This window comes from Dasypus novemcinctus, chromosome 6 (genome assembly GCF_030445035.2).
Source record: "Dasypus novemcinctus isolate mDasNov1 chromosome 6, mDasNov1.1.hap2, whole genome shotgun sequence".
Taxonomy (NCBI): Eukaryota; Metazoa; Chordata; class Mammalia; order Cingulata; family Dasypodidae; genus Dasypus; species Dasypus novemcinctus.
In genome coordinates, this window is record NC_080678.1 from 86,824,507 (window position 1) to 86,842,067 (window position 17,561).

General features: G+C 49.8%; 1 long non-coding RNA gene across 8 annotated transcripts in view; it reads right to left on the reverse strand.

Moving 5' to 3' along the window:
- The window catches only part of LOC111762511 (uncharacterized), a 57,413-nt gene extending 40,454 nt beyond the window's left edge, over window positions 1–16,959 (reverse strand). For 5 of the 8 annotated variants that reach the window (XR_009186188.2, XR_009186186.2, XR_009186181.2 and 2 more), the window contains exons 1-9: window positions 9,247–9,867; window positions 8,912–9,087; window positions 6,432–8,351; window positions 5,337–5,412; window positions 5,191–5,259; window positions 2,299–2,370; window positions 1,619–1,840; window positions 524–599; window positions 378–446 (exon numbers count right to left, since the gene is read on the reverse strand). This is a non-coding gene — a long non-coding RNA (uncharacterized lncRNA). Of the gene's footprint in view, window positions 1–377; window positions 447–523; window positions 600–1,618; window positions 1,841–2,298; window positions 2,371–2,998; window positions 3,138–5,190; window positions 5,260–5,336; window positions 5,413–6,431; window positions 8,352–8,911; window positions 9,088–9,246; window positions 9,868–16,750 lie in introns of those variants that run through there. The other 3 variants (XR_009186184.2, XR_009186185.2, XR_009186187.2) reach the window with 3 other exon arrangements.
- Between the last annotated feature and the right edge of the window lie 602 nt (window positions 16,960–17,561).

Below are 17,561 nucleotides of genomic sequence, written 5' to 3' on the forward strand. Positions count from 1 at the left end.
AAAGAAACAAGATGCAGCAAAAAGACACAGAGAACAGAAAACTGGGGGAGGGGAGGGGAATTAAATAAATAAATCAATCTTTAAAAAAAAAAAAGTGTTTGAGGAAGATTAGCCTTGCTGTATAAGGCAAAGAAGCAGGAGGCTTCCAAAATTCCAGCCTTTGATAAGAGCCTAAACGTGGCTGTGAGAATAAAAAGGGAAACGGCTAGCTCAGTGGGCATTGGTGACTTAGGGACCAAGAAGGGAAGGATTCCAAGGTGATGGGAATTTCTGGGGGGGTTAGGTTGGCATCCCTGGGCTGCCCAGGGAAAGCAGCCTCTGACACCTGCCCACAACCAGGCTCAAGGGCGGCCCCTGAATTACCTGTTCTCACTTACCTGTTTTTGCTCAAACTCATTTGCACCAATGGTGAAAACGGTCGCTCCCATCTTCGGAGCCTTTTGAGCCTAAGAGAAAGAAGGCGTTGAGTAGAATTCCCCAGAACCAGTGCAGGATAATGGCTGTAATGATGGATTGGACTCACTTCCTCCACAGCCATCCAGTCTGCCCCTTCAGGTATTTTTGCAGCCGTCAAAGCATAGACCACTCTGGTGACCTTCCTACCAGGAGGACAAGCAAAGAGGGGCCAGGTGGGAATGGCACCTGGGGTGTACCAGGGAGCCATGGTGGCAGAACTTCAGGGCTGCCCATGCTGGGACATGGCCCAGTGCCCCACACCAAGTCCTTGCAGGCAAGGCATGGGCAGCTCACAGGAGGCGCATGTGCCGGCCACCCTACTCTGCAGGCTTTCAGCAGAGAAGGGCCTGAGCCCAGGACCCACCTGGCAGACAGGAGACTGAGCCCACCTCAGGGCCCCTCCTGCCTGGCTGCCCCACCCTCCCACACCAGATGGTACCACCTGTGCCAGGAAGGGAAACCCAGCTCATGCACCTGACAGGTGCAAGACTCCAGAAGAGCAGGGAGACCACAGGCTGACCTGCTGTAATGGGTGGGCTGCAGGTTCAGGGTAAGGGCTTCCTGAGCCGGGCTGGCCTGGGGGTACCTGCCAGTGTCCTGGGACCCAGGGCCCCTGGCCAAGGCCCTTGATGGGGGACCATGCACCCAGCCAAGGGCTCTGCAAAACCCAGTGCAGCCCCCTGGAAAGCCTGGAAGGATGTCAGTCCTGGTCTGAGGACAGCACCCAACACCATCAGGGAGGGAGGCACAGGGTGGAAGGAAGAAGAGCTGAAAGTGAGCGTGCAGCGCAGAGGGCACAGCGGGCAGCAAAGGACAGCAATCGAGAAGATTCATAAACCAAATCCTACGTCTGTGCAGGGCCCTCGGTTGTTTCCTTTTCTTTTCCCAAGTGCAGTTCAGAGAGGGAAGTGGCCTCACCTGCACACACCTGCAGCCTCTCAGGACCAAAGGTGCAGGCAGGTACCTTAGTTCTCATAAAGGTGAGGTGGGTATTACCTTAGCCTCCTTGTCCAGGGGAGGAATCTGTAAGTCGAGGACCGTAAGGAACTTTCTCGAACTCAGAGATAGAACGTGGGGGAGGGATCGGGACCCGAACGCGCTGATGCCCAAGCCCGGCTTTGCCCTCAGCCCCTGAGACCACTGTGGGCAGGAGGGGGCTTACCTCCAGTGGTGGCTTTTCTAATCATCATATTTGCTTCCAAAATGAAGGAAATGTTGGGACAAGGGGGTTAGATGAACAAGGAGCTCTCCAAGAATGCGAGCAGGTGGGATGAACTCTCCAGGCTCCAGCAGCTGTACCTTCTCTAGTCCTTCATTCACATAGGAAAACGTCACTAGAATATGCTCAACTTAGAGTCTCCGAAGACCTTGTTGAAGAAATTCTCTGAAATGCAACATGGAAAAGGCAGTGGAGGTGGGCGTGGCCCTCCCCCCATCACTCTGCATGGACGTGCAAGGACGCGGGTGCATCTCACACACAGACAGGGTTCCGCTGTCCCCAGGGGCTCGGCCTGGCTTGCTGGGTGCATCCCTGACCCACAGCACCCAGCACCCAGCCCCAGGGGCCCTGCCTCTGACCGTCCACTCCACAGTGGGGGCATCCCTGCATGTGCAGCTGCGAGGCAGCACTCACGAGGGACCACACCTTTGGCACCACCCCTCAGCCACCACAGGGGGCATCCACTGGCATCTGTCCATGTGTCCTCTGCTCTGGCTCAGAGCCCTGGGCTTGGGGCTCCCACCCGAGGGACGTGCAGGCCCCTGGAGGCTCCAAGGGATGTGTGCTCTGGCCAGGGTCGAACTCCCACAGCCCAAGGGGCCCACAGCTCAGAGAAGCCTTACTTCTTTAATTTATTCATGATGTCGGGAACAAAGCTGTAAATGCTCTTCCAGCTTTTCCCCACAAAGGTTGACCTGAGGACAAGAGGGCATGGGTCAGGGGGATAAGGTGCCCTGTCGGGCAAGCAGAGTTTCTACCTGTTCCCCAAATCCAGCAGCCTAACAGGTGCCTCCCTCCTGGACACAGCCTTGGAGAGCAGTAGCCCTCAGGCTCCACCGCGCATCTGGTGAGCAGGGCAGGGGGGCGCCCCCAGCCCATTTGCCCAGGTCAGAGGAGCTTCCTGGACTGGGACCTTCCAGTGCTGAAGCCAAGTCAGCCCCAGGCAGACGGAGGTGTGCACCCTGGACGGGGCCGAGAGGGCCAGGAATGGGGGCGATGGATTGGCCGCAAAGCCCCAGTGGATTCTGAAGGTCCTTATCCCCTAGGTCCACCGCCCCTTGGCAATGGCCATTCCCGTTGTCTGCTCCTCTCTGATTGAGTGGGGGAGGGGGCTTTTTGGCATTACTCCAATCCAAAGCCCCTTGGGGGCCATAGCCCAGCTCTAAAGTTCACATGGGCCTAATGAGGACATGCTAGACCCCCGCATTCTTGGGGTTCAGACTCTGCCCAACTTCCTTCTTATGGAAGAATTCCCTACAGAACCCTCATCTCAGAAGAAGGAGGGCAGATTGGACCTTCCTGTCTCCCTTCTTTCTTAGCCACCTGAAGATTGGAGCCAGGCCTGGCATGGTAGTCCTCCTCCAGCTGTCACTGCCAGGGGGATGAGCAGGGGGAGCCCCCACTTTCAAACCCTTTCTCCCACTGAGCAAATGGAGAAGCTTCTCCAGGTTGTATTCAGTGCCTGGAAGGAGAGTGAGGAGGTTGAAGGAGGCTGAGACTCAGGGCCCTTACTGGCCAGTTGGGAAGTCACTCACATCTGCTGACCTACCAGGGTTCAAGGTCTCTGCAAGCCCACAGATCTGTTGACCTGCACAGCATCATGTAGATGGGCATAGGTCCAGGTTATGGAGCATAATGGGAGGTGCACAGGTCACATGATTAAGGGCCTGCACAAGGTATGTCATGGGGGCAAGGCTGGTCCCAGGCCTCCTCATTCCCTGCTGGACTCTCTCCTTGGATCTGTGACCACTCAAGTCTCTCCTAAGCCATGCATCAGAAAGACCAATACACTGCAAGGCCCTTCTTCTCCGTACCCACAAACGTGCACGCTTCTGGTGGTTTGGAGCTATGTATCCCACAAAACATGTTCTGAAACTTAATCCAGTCCTCTGAGTGAGAGAACCTTGCAAATAGGACCTTTTGATGAAGTTGCTTCCAATAAGGCATTGCCCAGGATGAGTCTTAATCCTATGACTGAAGACTTTATAGTAAGGTCACAGACAAAAACACACACAAAAGAAGCGGGCAGAAGCTAGAAATCAACAGAACCCAGAAGAGAATGAAAGACCAGGAGAGGCTGTTATGTATGTTGCCACGGGTGAGAGAAGCCCAGAACCTATGATCATAAGCAGCCAGCCCCAAAATGCCAGATTTGGGGAAGAAAGCATCACCTTGATGAGGCCTTGATTTCTCTCAGCCCCCAAACCACAAGCCAATAAATATTCATTGTTTAAGCCAACCCATTGCATGGTATTTGCTCTAGCAATGAGGAAACTATAACCATCACAATGTCCTGTTTATATGTGTTGCCATACACCCAACAGCAGCTTCTCTTCCCCAGCCTCCTTACTGCCTCTTCTAGGCTGCATCTAAAACTGTCAGCAAACAAGGAGGAAACTAAGGTCAGATGTTTCTCATGACATCAGAACTCTCATTTTTGGGGAGCTTATGTCCCAGGCACTGTACATGCATGGTTTCCAATTCCAGGACGACCCCATGACCCCAGAATTCCTCTCATTTTGCAGATGAGATAACTGTAGCTCAGGCAGGTCAAGTCATCTGCCACACTTTCCATAGTTAACATGGATATGAACCCAATATGTACCTGTTCTGCTCATGGTAGGAGGCACAAACTGCCTCAATCTTACCCCAGCATCTAAACACTGCTAGATAGAAAAGCACAAGGTTCTGAAAAGCCATCCACAATACAGATTATACAATTGGCAGCTCCTGGGATAAAGTGCAATTCTGCTCATTTTCCTAGCTAACGCTAACACTCTCAACTTCCCTTTTCTCTACTCCTTTCTTTTTGCCCTGAGTGAAAATGAACTAAGAATTACAATGATAATGGGGAAACAGACTTGGCCCAGTGGATAGGGCATCCATCTACCACATGGGAGGTCCACGGTTCAAACCCCGGGCTTCCTTGACCCATGTGGAGCTGGCCCATGCACAGTGCTGATGAGCGCAAGGACTGCCATGCCACACAGGGGTGTCCCCCATGTAGGGGAGCCCCATGCACAAGGAGTGCACCTGTAAGGAGAGCCGCCCAGCGTGAAAGAAAGTGCAACCTGCCCAGGAATGGAGCTGCCCACACTTCCGTGCTGCTGACGACAACAGAAGTAGAAAAAGAAACAAGATGCAGCAAAAAGACACAGAGAACAGAAAACTGGGGGAGGGGAGGGGAATTAAATAAATCAATCAATCTTTTAAAAAAAAAAAGTGTTTGAGGAAGATTAGCCTTGCTGTATAAGGCAAAGAAGCAGGAGGCTTCCAAAATTCCAGCCTTTGATAAGAGCCTAAACGTAGCTTATAGTGGCTGTGAGAATAAAAAGGGAAATGGCTAGCTCAGTGGGCATTGGTGACTTAGGGACCAAGAAGGGAAGGATTCCAAGGTGATGGGAATTTCTGGGGGGGTTAGGTTGGCATCCCTGGGCTGCCCAGGGAAAGCAGCCTCTGACACCTGCCCACAACCAGGCTCAAGGGCGGCCCCTGAATTACCTGTTCTCACTTACCTGTTTTTGCTCAAACTCATTTGCACCAATGGTGAAAACGGTCGCTCCCATCTTCGGAGCCTTTTGAGCCTAAGAGAAAGAAGGCGTTGAGTAGAATTCCCCAGAACCAGTGCAGGATAATGGCTGTAATGATGGATTGGACTCACTTCCTCCACAGCCATCCAGTCTGCCCCTTCAGGTATTTTTGCAGCCGTCAAAGCATAGACCACTCTGGTGACCTTCCTACCAGGAGGACAAGCAAAGAGGGGCCAGGTGGGAATGGCACCTGGGGTGTACCAGGGAGCCATGGTGGCAGAACTTCAGGGCTGCCCATGCTGGGACACGGCCCAGTGCCCCACACCAAGTCCTTGCAGGCAAGGCATGGGCAGCTCACAGGAGGCGCATGTGCCGGCCACCCTACTCTGCAGGCTTTCAGCAGAGAAGGGCCTGAGCCCAGGACCCACCTGGCAGACAGGAGACTGAGCCCACCTCAGGGCCCCTCCTGCCTGGCTGCCCCACCTTCCCCCGCCAGATGGTACCACCTGTGCCAGGAAGGGAAACCCAGCTCATGCACCTGACAGGTGCAAGGCTCCAGAAGAGCAGGGAGACCACAGGCTGACCTGCTTTAATGGGTGAGCTGCAGGTTCAGGGTAAGGGCTCCCTGAGCCGGGCTGGCCTGGGGGTACCTGCCAGTGTCCTGGGCCCCAGGACCCCTGGCCAAGGCCCTTGATGGGGGACCATGCGCCCAGCCAAGGGCTCTGCAAAACCCAGTGCAGCCCCCTGGAAAGCCTGGAAGGATGTCAGTCCTGGTCTGAGGACAGCATCCAACACCATCAGGGAGGGAGGCACAGGGTGGAAGGAAGAAGAGCTGAAAGAGAGCGTGCAGCTCAGAGGGCACAGCGGGCAGCAAAGGGCAGCAATCGAGAAGATTCATAAACCAAATCCTACGTCTGTGCAGGGCCCTCGGTTGCTTCCTTTTCTTTTCCCAAGTGCAGTTCAGAGAGGGAAGTGGCCTCACCTGCAAACACCTGCAGCCTCTCAAGACCAAAGGTGCAGGCAGGTACCTTAGTTCTCATAAAGGCGAGGTGGGTATTACCTTAGCCTCCTTGTCCAGGGGAGGAATCTGTAAGTCGGAGACCGTAAGGAACTTTCTCCAACTCAGAGATAGAACGTGGGGGAGGGATCGGGACCTGAATGCGCTGATGCCCAAGCGCGGCTTTGCCCTCAGCCCCTGAGACCACTGTGGGCAGGAGGGGGCTTACCTCCAGTGGTGGCTTTTCTAATCATCATATTTGCTTCCAAAATGAAGGAAATGTTGGGACAAGGGGGTTAGATGAACAAGGAGCTCTCCAAGAATGCGAGCAGGTGGGATGAACTCCCCAGGCTCCAGCAGCTGTACCTTCTCTAGTCCTTCATTCACGTAGGAAAACGTCACTAGAATATGCTCAACTTAGAGTCTCCAAAGACCTTGTTGAAGATATTCTCTGAAATGCAACATGGAAAAGGCTGTGGAGGTGGGCGTGGCCCTCCCCCCATCACTCTGCGTGGATGTGCAAGGGCGCGGGTGCATCTCACACGCAGATAGGGTTCCGCTGTCCCCAGGGGCTCGGCCTGGCTTGCTGGGTGCATCCCTGACCCACAGCACCCAGCACCCAGCCCTAGGGGCCCTGCCTCTGACAGTCCACTCCACAGTGGGGGCATCCCTGCATGTGCAGCTGCGAGGCAGCACTCACGAGGGACCAGTGTTTCCGTGGAACTCCTGGGGGACCCCCGGCAGGTGGCCCATTGGAGGCTGAGTTTGGGAAAGCTCATCCTGCTTCTCCACTGCCCACCTCGTCCTCTGTTCGGCAGCCCCCTGTGGAGGGGGGAGTGGGCTCAGTGCCACTAGATGCTTGTGTCAGTGCTAGAGGAAGCAGCAAAGAGGCCTGAGAGGGTTCCTGGGCTGCTGCGGGAGAAAGGCCAAAAGCTGGGAGGAGCGTGGGCTGTGAGCAGAGTGCGGGGCAGTGGGGGCGGCCTCACAGGCCCGCCCAGCCCAGGAGGTGGGGCTGGGACCCCTGGAGGCTGGTGTGCAGCTCCGCCTCCCTGGGCAAGCCCCTCCTCCTGCAGGTGCCTCTTCCCCTGGGAACCCCCCTCCCAGGTCTCACTCTCCTGACAGCCCAGCTGGGGCCACCCAGTCCCTGTGCTCTGGCCTCTGCCCCCACAGCAGACCCTCCATGACCCTGCACCCACCACCCATGGCCACACGCTCTCCACACCCCCCCAGGAGTTCAGGCTCCCTCTGTTCCCAGGCCCAGGTCCCCTTCAGGCCCCACCCCGCCCCTCTGCTCCACCCCTCCTCAGCTCAGGCAGGGAACACCTGTGGGAGCACCAGTCCCAGGCCGCCCCAGCTCTGCTGCAGGCCACGCGCCCCCAGGGCTGCTGCTTGAGGACTTGGGGCTCCCTGGACGTGTCCCTCCTGCACGGCTCCCGCAGCCTCCCTGCCTGCGATGGGCCTTCCTGCTGCAAGCCAGCTCCCCCTGGACACCATGGCCCCACCCAGGGGCCTTCCAAGACTTGCTTCCTCCCACCTCCAAACCCCCATGACACCCACTCCTCCTCCATGCTCTCACCCCTGCCCAGAGCATCAGCCCTTGCAGCTCCTCCTGGAGCACCATGGGGAGGCCTGTCTCCCCCCAGCACCCCCCCTTGGGTGCTGCCTCCTGCTTCCCCTGCTGCACTGGCTTCTCTCCAAGGTGAGGGCAGACTGCTCTGCTCCACCTGCAGGCACCAGCCACAGGCTGACATGTCCCCAGGTCTCCTTTGGGCTCCCCACTCGGCATGGGGCCCCGGCACTGGCGTCTCCAAGTGCCTGGACCCTGCAGCCACCAGGCACTTCGCCAGCCCCACCACCAGGCATTGTGACTCCATTCAGGCCACTGCGTGCCCCCAACTGTGCCCACCCCATGCCTGCGGGACCCTGCCATTCGGCTCCTCCTTTTGACCCACTCTGGCTTTCCCGGACCCTTCGCTCCAGCACCCTAACTGCCCCCATCATCCCGCCTGGCACTGGGGCTCACTCCTCGCTGCCCTGCAGAGCCTCCGGGTCCGCCGGGGGCATCCGGGGGTTTTACTCATCTGACGTGAGGTCCATGGACACGTAGCCCCAAGAGTCGAATGTTATAAAGCAGATCCGCATTTTTGGGCTGCAAGGAAGTGCCCACTTGTGAGAGGCTGCTCACAGCTGGAAGCCGCAAGCCCAGGCAGCCAGGCCGGGCCACAGCCCAGCTGCCCCCTCCCCACCGCGTCTCACATTGGGGCCCACTCCCCACCAGGCAGTGCCAACAACTTGAGTGAAGGACTTGGAGGCTTCGCACAAGAGCAGGTGCCAGGATGGCATTCTGCCCACCCCTAGAGCCCAACACCCCAGATGACACACGTGCACACCTCCGCACACCTGTGCACACCTGCACACACCTGCAGTGACATCAAGACCTGCACTCGCATCTCTGAGGCGTCTCCCTTCTACTGTGATATTCTTGCAGCTCTGTCCCTCCTTCCCCTCCCCCATCTCCCCTCCTCCCTCCTCCACCAATTCGCCCCCTCTGGGGAGCTGGTCACCACCTCCCTGTCTTGGCCATGGATGGTCTTTACTGAGCTCCCCCCCACCCTTGGCACCACCCCACGGCCACCACAGGGGGCATCCACTGGCATCTGTCCATGTGTCCTCTGCTCTGGCTCAGAGCACTGGGCTCGGGGCTCCCACCTGAGGGACGTGCAGGCCCCTGGAGGCTCCAAGGGATGTCTGCTCTGCCTGGCTGGGGCCGAGCTCCCACGGCCCAAGGGACCTTCAGCTCGGAGAAGCCTTACTTCTTTAATTTATTCGTGATGTGGGCAACAAAGTTGCAAATGCTCTTCCAGTTTTTCCCCACAAATGTCGACCTGAGGACAAGAGGGCATGGGTCAGGGGCACGAGGTGCCCTGTCAGGCAAGCAGAGTTTCTACCTGTCCCCCAATTCCAGCAGCCTCTCTAACAGGCGCCTCCCTCCCGGACACAGCCTTGGAGAGCAGTTGGGAAGCCACTCACATCTGCTGACCTACCAGGGTTCAAGGTCTCTGCAAGCCCACAGATCTGTTGACCCGCACAGCATCCTGTAGATGGGCATAGGTCCAGGTTATGGAGGATAATGGGAGGTGCACATGTCACATGATTAGGCTAAGGGCCTGCACAAGGTATGTCATGGGGGCAAGGCTGGTCCCAGGCCTCCTCATTCCCTGCTGGGCTCTCTCCTTGGATCTGTGACCGCTCAAGTCTCTCCTAAGCCATGCATCAGAAGGACCAATACACTGCAAGGCCCTTCTTCTCTGTACCCACAAACGTGCATGCTTCTGGTGGTTTGGAGCTATGTATCCCACAAAACATGTTCTTAAACTTAATCCAGTCCTCTGAGTGAGAGAACCTTGCAAGTAGGACCTTTCGATGAAGTTGCTTCCAATAAGGCATTGCCCAGGATGGGTCTTAATCCTATGACTGAAGACCTTATAGTAAGGTCACAGACAAAAACACACACAAAAGAAGCAGGCAGAAGCTAGAAATCAACAGAACCCAGAAGAGAATGAAAGACCAGGAGAGGCTGTTATGTACGTTGCCACGGGTGAGAGAAGCCCAGAACCTATGATCATAAGCAGCCAGCCCCAAAATGCCAGATTTTGGGAAGTAAGCATCACCTTGATGAGTCCTTGATTTCTCTCAGCCCCCAAACCACAAGCCAATAAATATTCATTGTTTAAGCCAACCCATTGCATGGTATTTGCTCTAGCAATGAGGAAACTATAACCATCACAATGTCCTGTTTATATGTGTTGCCATACACCCAACAGCAGCTTCTCTTCCCCAGCCTCCTTACTGCCTCTTCTAGGCTGCATCTAAAACTGTCAGCAAACAAGGAGGAAACTAAGGTCAGATGTTTCTCATGACATCAGAACTCTCGTTTTTGGGGAGCTTATGTCCCAGGCACTGTACATGCATGATTTCCAATTCCAGGACGACCCCATGACCCCAGCATTCCTCTCATTTTGCAGATGAGATAACTGTAGCTCAGGCAGGTCAAGTTATCTGCCACACTTTCCGTAGCTAACATGAATAGGAATCCAATATGTACCTGTTCTGCTCATGGTAGGATGCACAAACTGCCTCAGTCTTACCCCAGCATCTAAAAAGTGCTAGATAGAAAAGCACTAGGTTCTGAAAATCCACCCACAATACAGATTATACAATTGGCAGCTCCTGGGATAAAGTGCAATTCTGCTCATTTTCCTAGCTAACGCTAACACTCTCAACTTCCCTTTTCTCTACTCCTTTCTTTTTGCCCTAACTGAAAAGGAACTAAGAATTACAATGATATGATTTATGGGAACTAAGAGTCATCAACGCACACACACCATCTAGGGAAGTTTCCAGTTTGAAGTGATTTGGAAGGAGGGTCTAGACTCCAGAACAAAGAAGAGAGCAAGGGCTTATGGTCGATGAAATAGATCACAGGATACCGAAAGTCTTGAGAAAGACAGTGTAGAAGAGCAAAAAATGCAAAGGCCTTCTAGCATGAAGAGTTGCAATTATGTTTTGTGCCCCACTCTTAGATGAGAACGGATAAACAAAAATCATCAGACCCTTGAGGAACACCTCCACTCTTATGATTTTTGACCAAAATATCAGCAACTACAGCAACAACCAGAAAAATTCAGAAGAAACAGGGAATGTAGGGAGCATACGGGGAGTGGGATAAGATACAAAGAGACTATCTATGAAAAACTTAAGAAGCTAGCTTTATAAATGGGAAGCTTCTACATAAGCAGAAAACATGGGAAACTAAGAGACCCCCTGAAGTAAAAAGATAAATAAACATTAGTAATAATTAAGAAATTAAAAAACACTAGAATACATAGCTCAGCTGTAAAGAATATTTGTTTTGCAATGGCAATGTAAGCAGTAAATAGGTAACAGAAAATGGTTGAACTCTTTTGAGAGAATGGAAGTATTGGGGGCAAAATTGTGAAGGGGAACAAAGGTATAAGAAAATAAATGTATTTCTCCATACTAAGTCAAGAGGTAATATATAAACTTTAACAAGGAACTGCAGTCAGTACAACCATGTTATTAGCAAAATGTGCAAAAAGACTCATAAGAAAAAGATAGATGATTTTAAAGCTGTTGCCTCTGGGGAGTGGGATTGGAGGGCAAGAGATGGGAACTTCCTATCCAGTCTAGATGGGGCCATTACTTCAGGGTATAAAAAGGTTGCTGTCTGCAAGAAATCATTCCCTAAAATTCATATGAAAAGAGAGTTGCAAATTGTTAGAAGTCTTTCCTTTTAAATAATTACCTTAAGTATAAATGGATTAAACACTTCAACAAGAAGGTAGAGATTGGTAGATGGAATAAAGAAGTATGCTCTAACTATAAGCTGTTTTAAGAGACTTATTTTAATACAAAGACACAAACAGGTTGAAAGTCAAAAGATGGAAAAGAATGCCCCAAGCAAATTATAACCCAAAGAGAGCTAAGATGGATATACTCATATCAGATAAAATAGGTGGTAAGTCAAACACTCTTACAAGAGGCAAAATAGCTGTTATATATTGATAAAAAAGGCAAATTCAACAAGGAGATGTAACAATTATAAACATATGTGCACCCAGCAACAGGGCCCCCAAATACATGAGAAAAACCTAGGAAGAGTTGAAAAGAGAAGTAGACTGCTCTATAATAATAGTGAGTTTCAACACACCATTTTCAATACTAGATAGAACACTGAGACAGAAAATCAACATAGAAATGGATTTAAACAGTACCATAAACTACTTAGATCTAATACACATATATAGAACAATTACACAATGACATAGAATACATACTTCCCTTAAGTGCACATGGATCACTCTATAGGGAGAACATATGTTAGGGCAGAGGACATGTCACAGTAAATTTTAAAAGTTGCAAAAAAGTAACTTCTTGGAGCACAATGGAGTGAAGCTAGAAGTCAATAACAGAAGGATCACTGGAAAAATATATGTGGAAATTAAGCTACAAACTCTTCAAAACCAATGGGTTGAAAAAGAAATCACAAAGATAATCAGAAAATACTTAGAAAGAATGAAAGAAAGGACAACATACCTAAATGTATGGGATGCAATGAAGGCAGTGCTGAGCAGGAACTTTATAGCTATGAATTCCTTTATAAAAAAGAAAAGAAAAATCTCAAACCAATAACTTGATGTTACATCCTGATGAACTGGAAAGAAAGCAATGTAAATTCAAAGTTAGCAGAAGGAAGAAAATAATTTAAAGATTAATCCAGAGATTAGTGAAATGGAGAATGGAAAAACAATTGGGGGAATCAGCACAAATAAAATTAGTTCTTTGAAAATATGACAAAATGGACTGAACTTTATTGTCAAAGAAAAAAGATACAAATAACTAAATCAAAAATAAAATAGTGACATCACTACTGACTTTATAGAAATAAAAAGGATTATAAGAGAATACTCTAAAAATATTATACCAACGAATTAATCTAGATGAATTAGAAAAATTCTTAAAAACATACCAATTGCCTAAACTGACTAAAAAAAGAAATAGAAAATCTTAAAGATATTTTGTTATACACAATAAACAAATGGAACCTCCCATCAAAAAAAAAAAAAAAGTCCAGGAACAGAAGGCTTCAATAGTGAACTCTACCAACATTTCAAGCAGAAAATAATACCAATCCTTCTTTAATCCTTCCAATGCTTTAAAGAAGAAGGAATACTTCCTAATTCATTCTATAAGGCCATCATTATCCCGATACGAAAGCTGAAAAAGTTATCATAAGGAAAGAAAATTTCAGACCAATTTCCCTTTTGAATATTGATGCCAAAAACCTTAACAAAATACCAGCAAAGTGAACCCAACAGCATGTGACAAAGATTGTACCCCATGGCCAAGTGTTATATATTCCAATATTCAAGAATCGTTCAATATATGAAAATCAATCCATATAATACACCCCATAAATAGAATGAAGGAAACAAAAATATGATCATCTAAATGGATGCAGAAAACACATTTGAAAAATCCCAGCACACTTTTCTTGATAAAAACACTTAGAACACTAGGAATAGAAGGGAACTTCATTATGATAAAGTCCAATTATGAAAAATCCACATCTTACATCTTGCTCCATGATGAAAACTGAAAAGCTTTCCCCTTAAGATCAGGAACAAGATAAGGCTGCACATTTTCATCATGTTATTCAATTTTGTACTAGAAGTTCTAGGCAGAGAAATTAAGAAAGAGGAAGAAATAAATTTCATCCAAATTGGAAAGTAGACCTAGTTCTATTTGCAGATATCTTTTAAATAGAAAATCCAAAAGAATACTCAAGAAAACTACTAGAATTAACAAATTCAGCAATGGGTACAAGATAACATGTAAAAATCAATTATGTCTTTATGCACTAACAATGAACAATCTAAACAAGAAAATAGGAAAACAATTCCACTTATGATACCATACAAATGAATAAAATATCCAGGAATAAATTTAATCAAGGATGTGAAAACGTTTATAGTGAAAACTACAAAATACTTTTGAAAGACATTAAAGAAGGCATAAAAACATGGCATAACATAGCCTGTGTTCATGTATTGTAAGAGTTAATATTGCTAAAATGTCAATTCTGCCCAAGGTGATCTATGGTTTCAACACAATGGCTGTCAAATTTCAGCAGTCATTTTTGCAGAAATTGAAAAGCTGATCCTCAAATTCACATGCAACTATATGGGAGCCCAGATAGCAAAACAACTTTGAAAGAGAAGAATAAAGTTGGAAGAGTAACACTTTCAAAATTTAAATATAATACAAAATTACAGTAATCAAAACAGTGTGGTACTGGCATAAGAATAATTAGACCACTGGCATAGAATTTAAAGTGTAGAAATATCCCCAAACATAAATAGACAATTGATTTCATTCAAAAGTGTCAATTACATGCAAATGGGAAAGATTAGACTCTAACAAATGATGTTAAAAACCTGGATAACCCCTTGGAAAAGAGTGAAGCTGGACTCCTACCTCATACCATATTCAAAAATTAGCTCAGATTGGATGACGGGCCTAATTATAATGGCTAAAGACAAAACACAAAACACTTAGAAGAGAACATAAAGGCCAATCTTCATGATACACCATTTGGCTCTGGGGTCATAGACAGGATATCAAAGTATGAACAACAAAAGAAACAAGAGATAAGTTCCATTCCATGAAAATTAAAACTTTTGTTCATTCATTAAGGACATTATCAAAAAAACTGAAACGGCATTTAACAAAAAGGGGGAAAATAGTTGCAAATCATACATCTAACAAGGGCTTAATGTCTAAAATATAAAGGAATTTTTACAATGCAACAACAGAAACATAACCCAGTCAAATTCTAGGCAATGCTTGAACTTATCAAAGAAGATACACAAATGAAAAATAAGCACATGAAAAGAACCTCTAGGGAAACAGACTTGGCCCAGTGGTTAGGGCATCTGTCTACCACATGGGAGGTCCGTGGTTCAAACCCCGGGCCTCCTTGACCCGTGTGGAGCTGGCCCATGCACAGTGCTGATGTGCACAAGGAGTGCCATGCCACGCAGGGGTGTCCCCCACATAGGGGAGCCCCACACGCAAGGAGTGTGCCCCATAAGGAGAGCTGCCCAGTGAGAAAGAAAATGCAGCCTGCCCAAGAATGGTGCCACACACACGGAAAGCTGACACAAGATGATGCAACAAAAAGAAACACAAATTCTCATGCTGCTGACAACAACAGAAGTGGACAAAGAAGAAGACACAGCAAATAGACACAGAAAACAGACAACCAGGGTGGGGGGGAAGGGAAGAGAAATAAATAAATAAATAAATCTTAAAAAAAAAAAAGAACCTCTATATCATTAGCCAGTAGGGAAATGTAAATCAAAACCAAAATGGCTACCACCCCTGACCCACAAGAATAGTTATTATTTACAACATGGAAAATAATAACTATTAGAAAGGATGTGAAGAGACTGGAACACCAAAGCGTTGCTGGTGGCAACATAAAATGGTGCAGCCATTGTGGAAAGCAGTATTGCACTTCCTCAAAAAGTTAAATATAGAACTACCATACGATTTGACTATTAAACTCCTTGGTATATACCCAAGAAAGTGAAAGCAGGGTCTCCAGCAGATACCCCTAAACCTGTTCATTACAGCAATATTCAAAATACCCAGATGTTGGAAAGAACCAAAGTGGCATCAACACATAAATTTAATAACAGAATGTAGTATATACACAATGAAATATTTTTCAGTGATAAAGAGGAATGAAGTTCTGAGACCTGCTGCAACAGGATGAACCTTGAAAACATTAGATCCCTCTGTAGTCCCTGCCCCTCCCACCCGGAATTGGATGGACATACCCCTTTGCTCCTCTCCATTCCAGGGTGGTGAAACTGTAAGTGCTCAAGCAGAATTACCATTGGTTGCACTTCCATTACTCTTCAATGAATGCACAGTTCATTGTCAACCCAACAGGAAGAGTTGAAGGTAGAAGCAAGACAATCTCTCCAAGGCTGACCCTGCACCTCCCTTTCCTTCTTTGCAAGGACAACCTCACAGGGGCCAGGAGGCACCTGAGCCACAGCCCAGGGGCCAAGGCCACAAGCAGGCACGCCAGCTGCTCCTGAAAGTGACTGTGAAGAAGGAAGCAAAGCCACCAGAAGAAGCAACGCAAAGGATTTTCCAAGCACCAGCGACACTTAAAATACCCAAAGAAAGCCACGAATCTGCTTCTTTGGGACCCTGTAGAGACAGAAGTCTTCTAGACTAAAGATCAGCCCACTTGAAGGCCACTTAAAAGGAGGGACAGAAGCTTCAGAAACTTTGTGGTGGCTTATGTTCCCTTCCTTATAAAGAACTAAAAAAAAACAGACTTTGACAGCCAAGAGATTTCAAATGGAGTCAGGAGGCCACACAGAGGTGACTCTTAGGCGGGTCTCAGGTGTCACAAACCACTGGAGTCTGCAAAGCCTCAGGCACAGGCTCCTCAAAACCTCAGGGACATCCCTACACCAAAAAGCAAAGTGCAATGAAAGGACTCAGCTAACTCCTAACACAAGCCCAAATCCAAATATCCTCCGGCCACAGTCAACTTTTGTGCTCATCTTTTTCTTTGAAAACCCTTGCTTGGAAGTGCTACAACAAACACTACTTGGGGTGCTCCCTGAATCTTTGCTCCCTGAATTGCCATTCAAGAGCCCAGATGAACATCTTGGTTGCCTTGCAGCTTAGTTTGTTTCTCAGTAGAAACCTCCAAAGAAAAAGTATCAGGACACAAAAGTCTGGAGCATCCTTCTGCCTCGGGAAACGAGGTGTTCCCGGAGCAGTCTCTCTCTCTTGTGCCTGACCTCTGGACCTCCGGCAGTGCCCACAAGACAGGGCCCAGGCCCTGGACCCAGGGAGGCGGGGAATCAGAACCCCCCTGTGGAGCTTGGACCTGCTCCAACGACCCTCACCTCCCCCTCCCCGCCCCCAGCAACTTACTTGTCCAGGACGAAATAGAGGCCCAAGGAAGGCTGGCAGGCTCCCAAATCCCCTGAATTCTGGAGCCACGCGCCCCTCCCGCTCCGAACATGGTGAGGTCTGCCCGCCGCGCTCAACACCATCAACAGCAGCAGCCAGAGGGGCGCAGGCGGGGTTGCCCGGGGGGCGCGGCTCCCCATCTCCCTGGGCTCCCAGGCGGCCACCACAAGTCAGGTGCAGTCCCCGCTTCCCACTTGTTGAGCGGCTGCCGGCCCACGCCTTTGGCCTAGACCCGCCTGAGGTCGCCGCGCACCCGCGCAGCACGCCAAGCGGGGCAGCGGCTGGCTCTGGGCACCAGCCGCACCTGCCTGCTCGCCCCCTTCCGCCGCCCCAGGACCGGTTATTACGACGGCCATGAGGCTGACGTGGCCCCTTTGTGACCTGCAGCTCTGCGGGGCTGTTCACAATAGCAAGGGGGAGTCACAGGATCTGTGCGGGGTGGGAGGGGCTAAACGAGGCGCCCCTTTCCCCCAGATCCTCAGAGGGGGCCACTAGAACCTCAAAATCTCTGCGTTTTTGGTTAATAGCGGTTATCAGAGGGTTCTGGGTGTTTGCGGGTGAGTACCCGGCACTCCCTCGCCCCCCACCCGCTCTCCCCACCCTGGCCGGGGAGCAGAGCCTGGAGGCAGAGGCTGGGCTCAGGCATCTCTGTGGTCCGCAGTTACTCTCAGTCTTGCGGGGGTCGCAAGTGGGACCCAGAGGGTGCTCGCAGGCTGAGGACGCCTCCCTCTCCTCACCCAGCAGGAGGCGGTCCTGCCCTGACCAGCTCCAG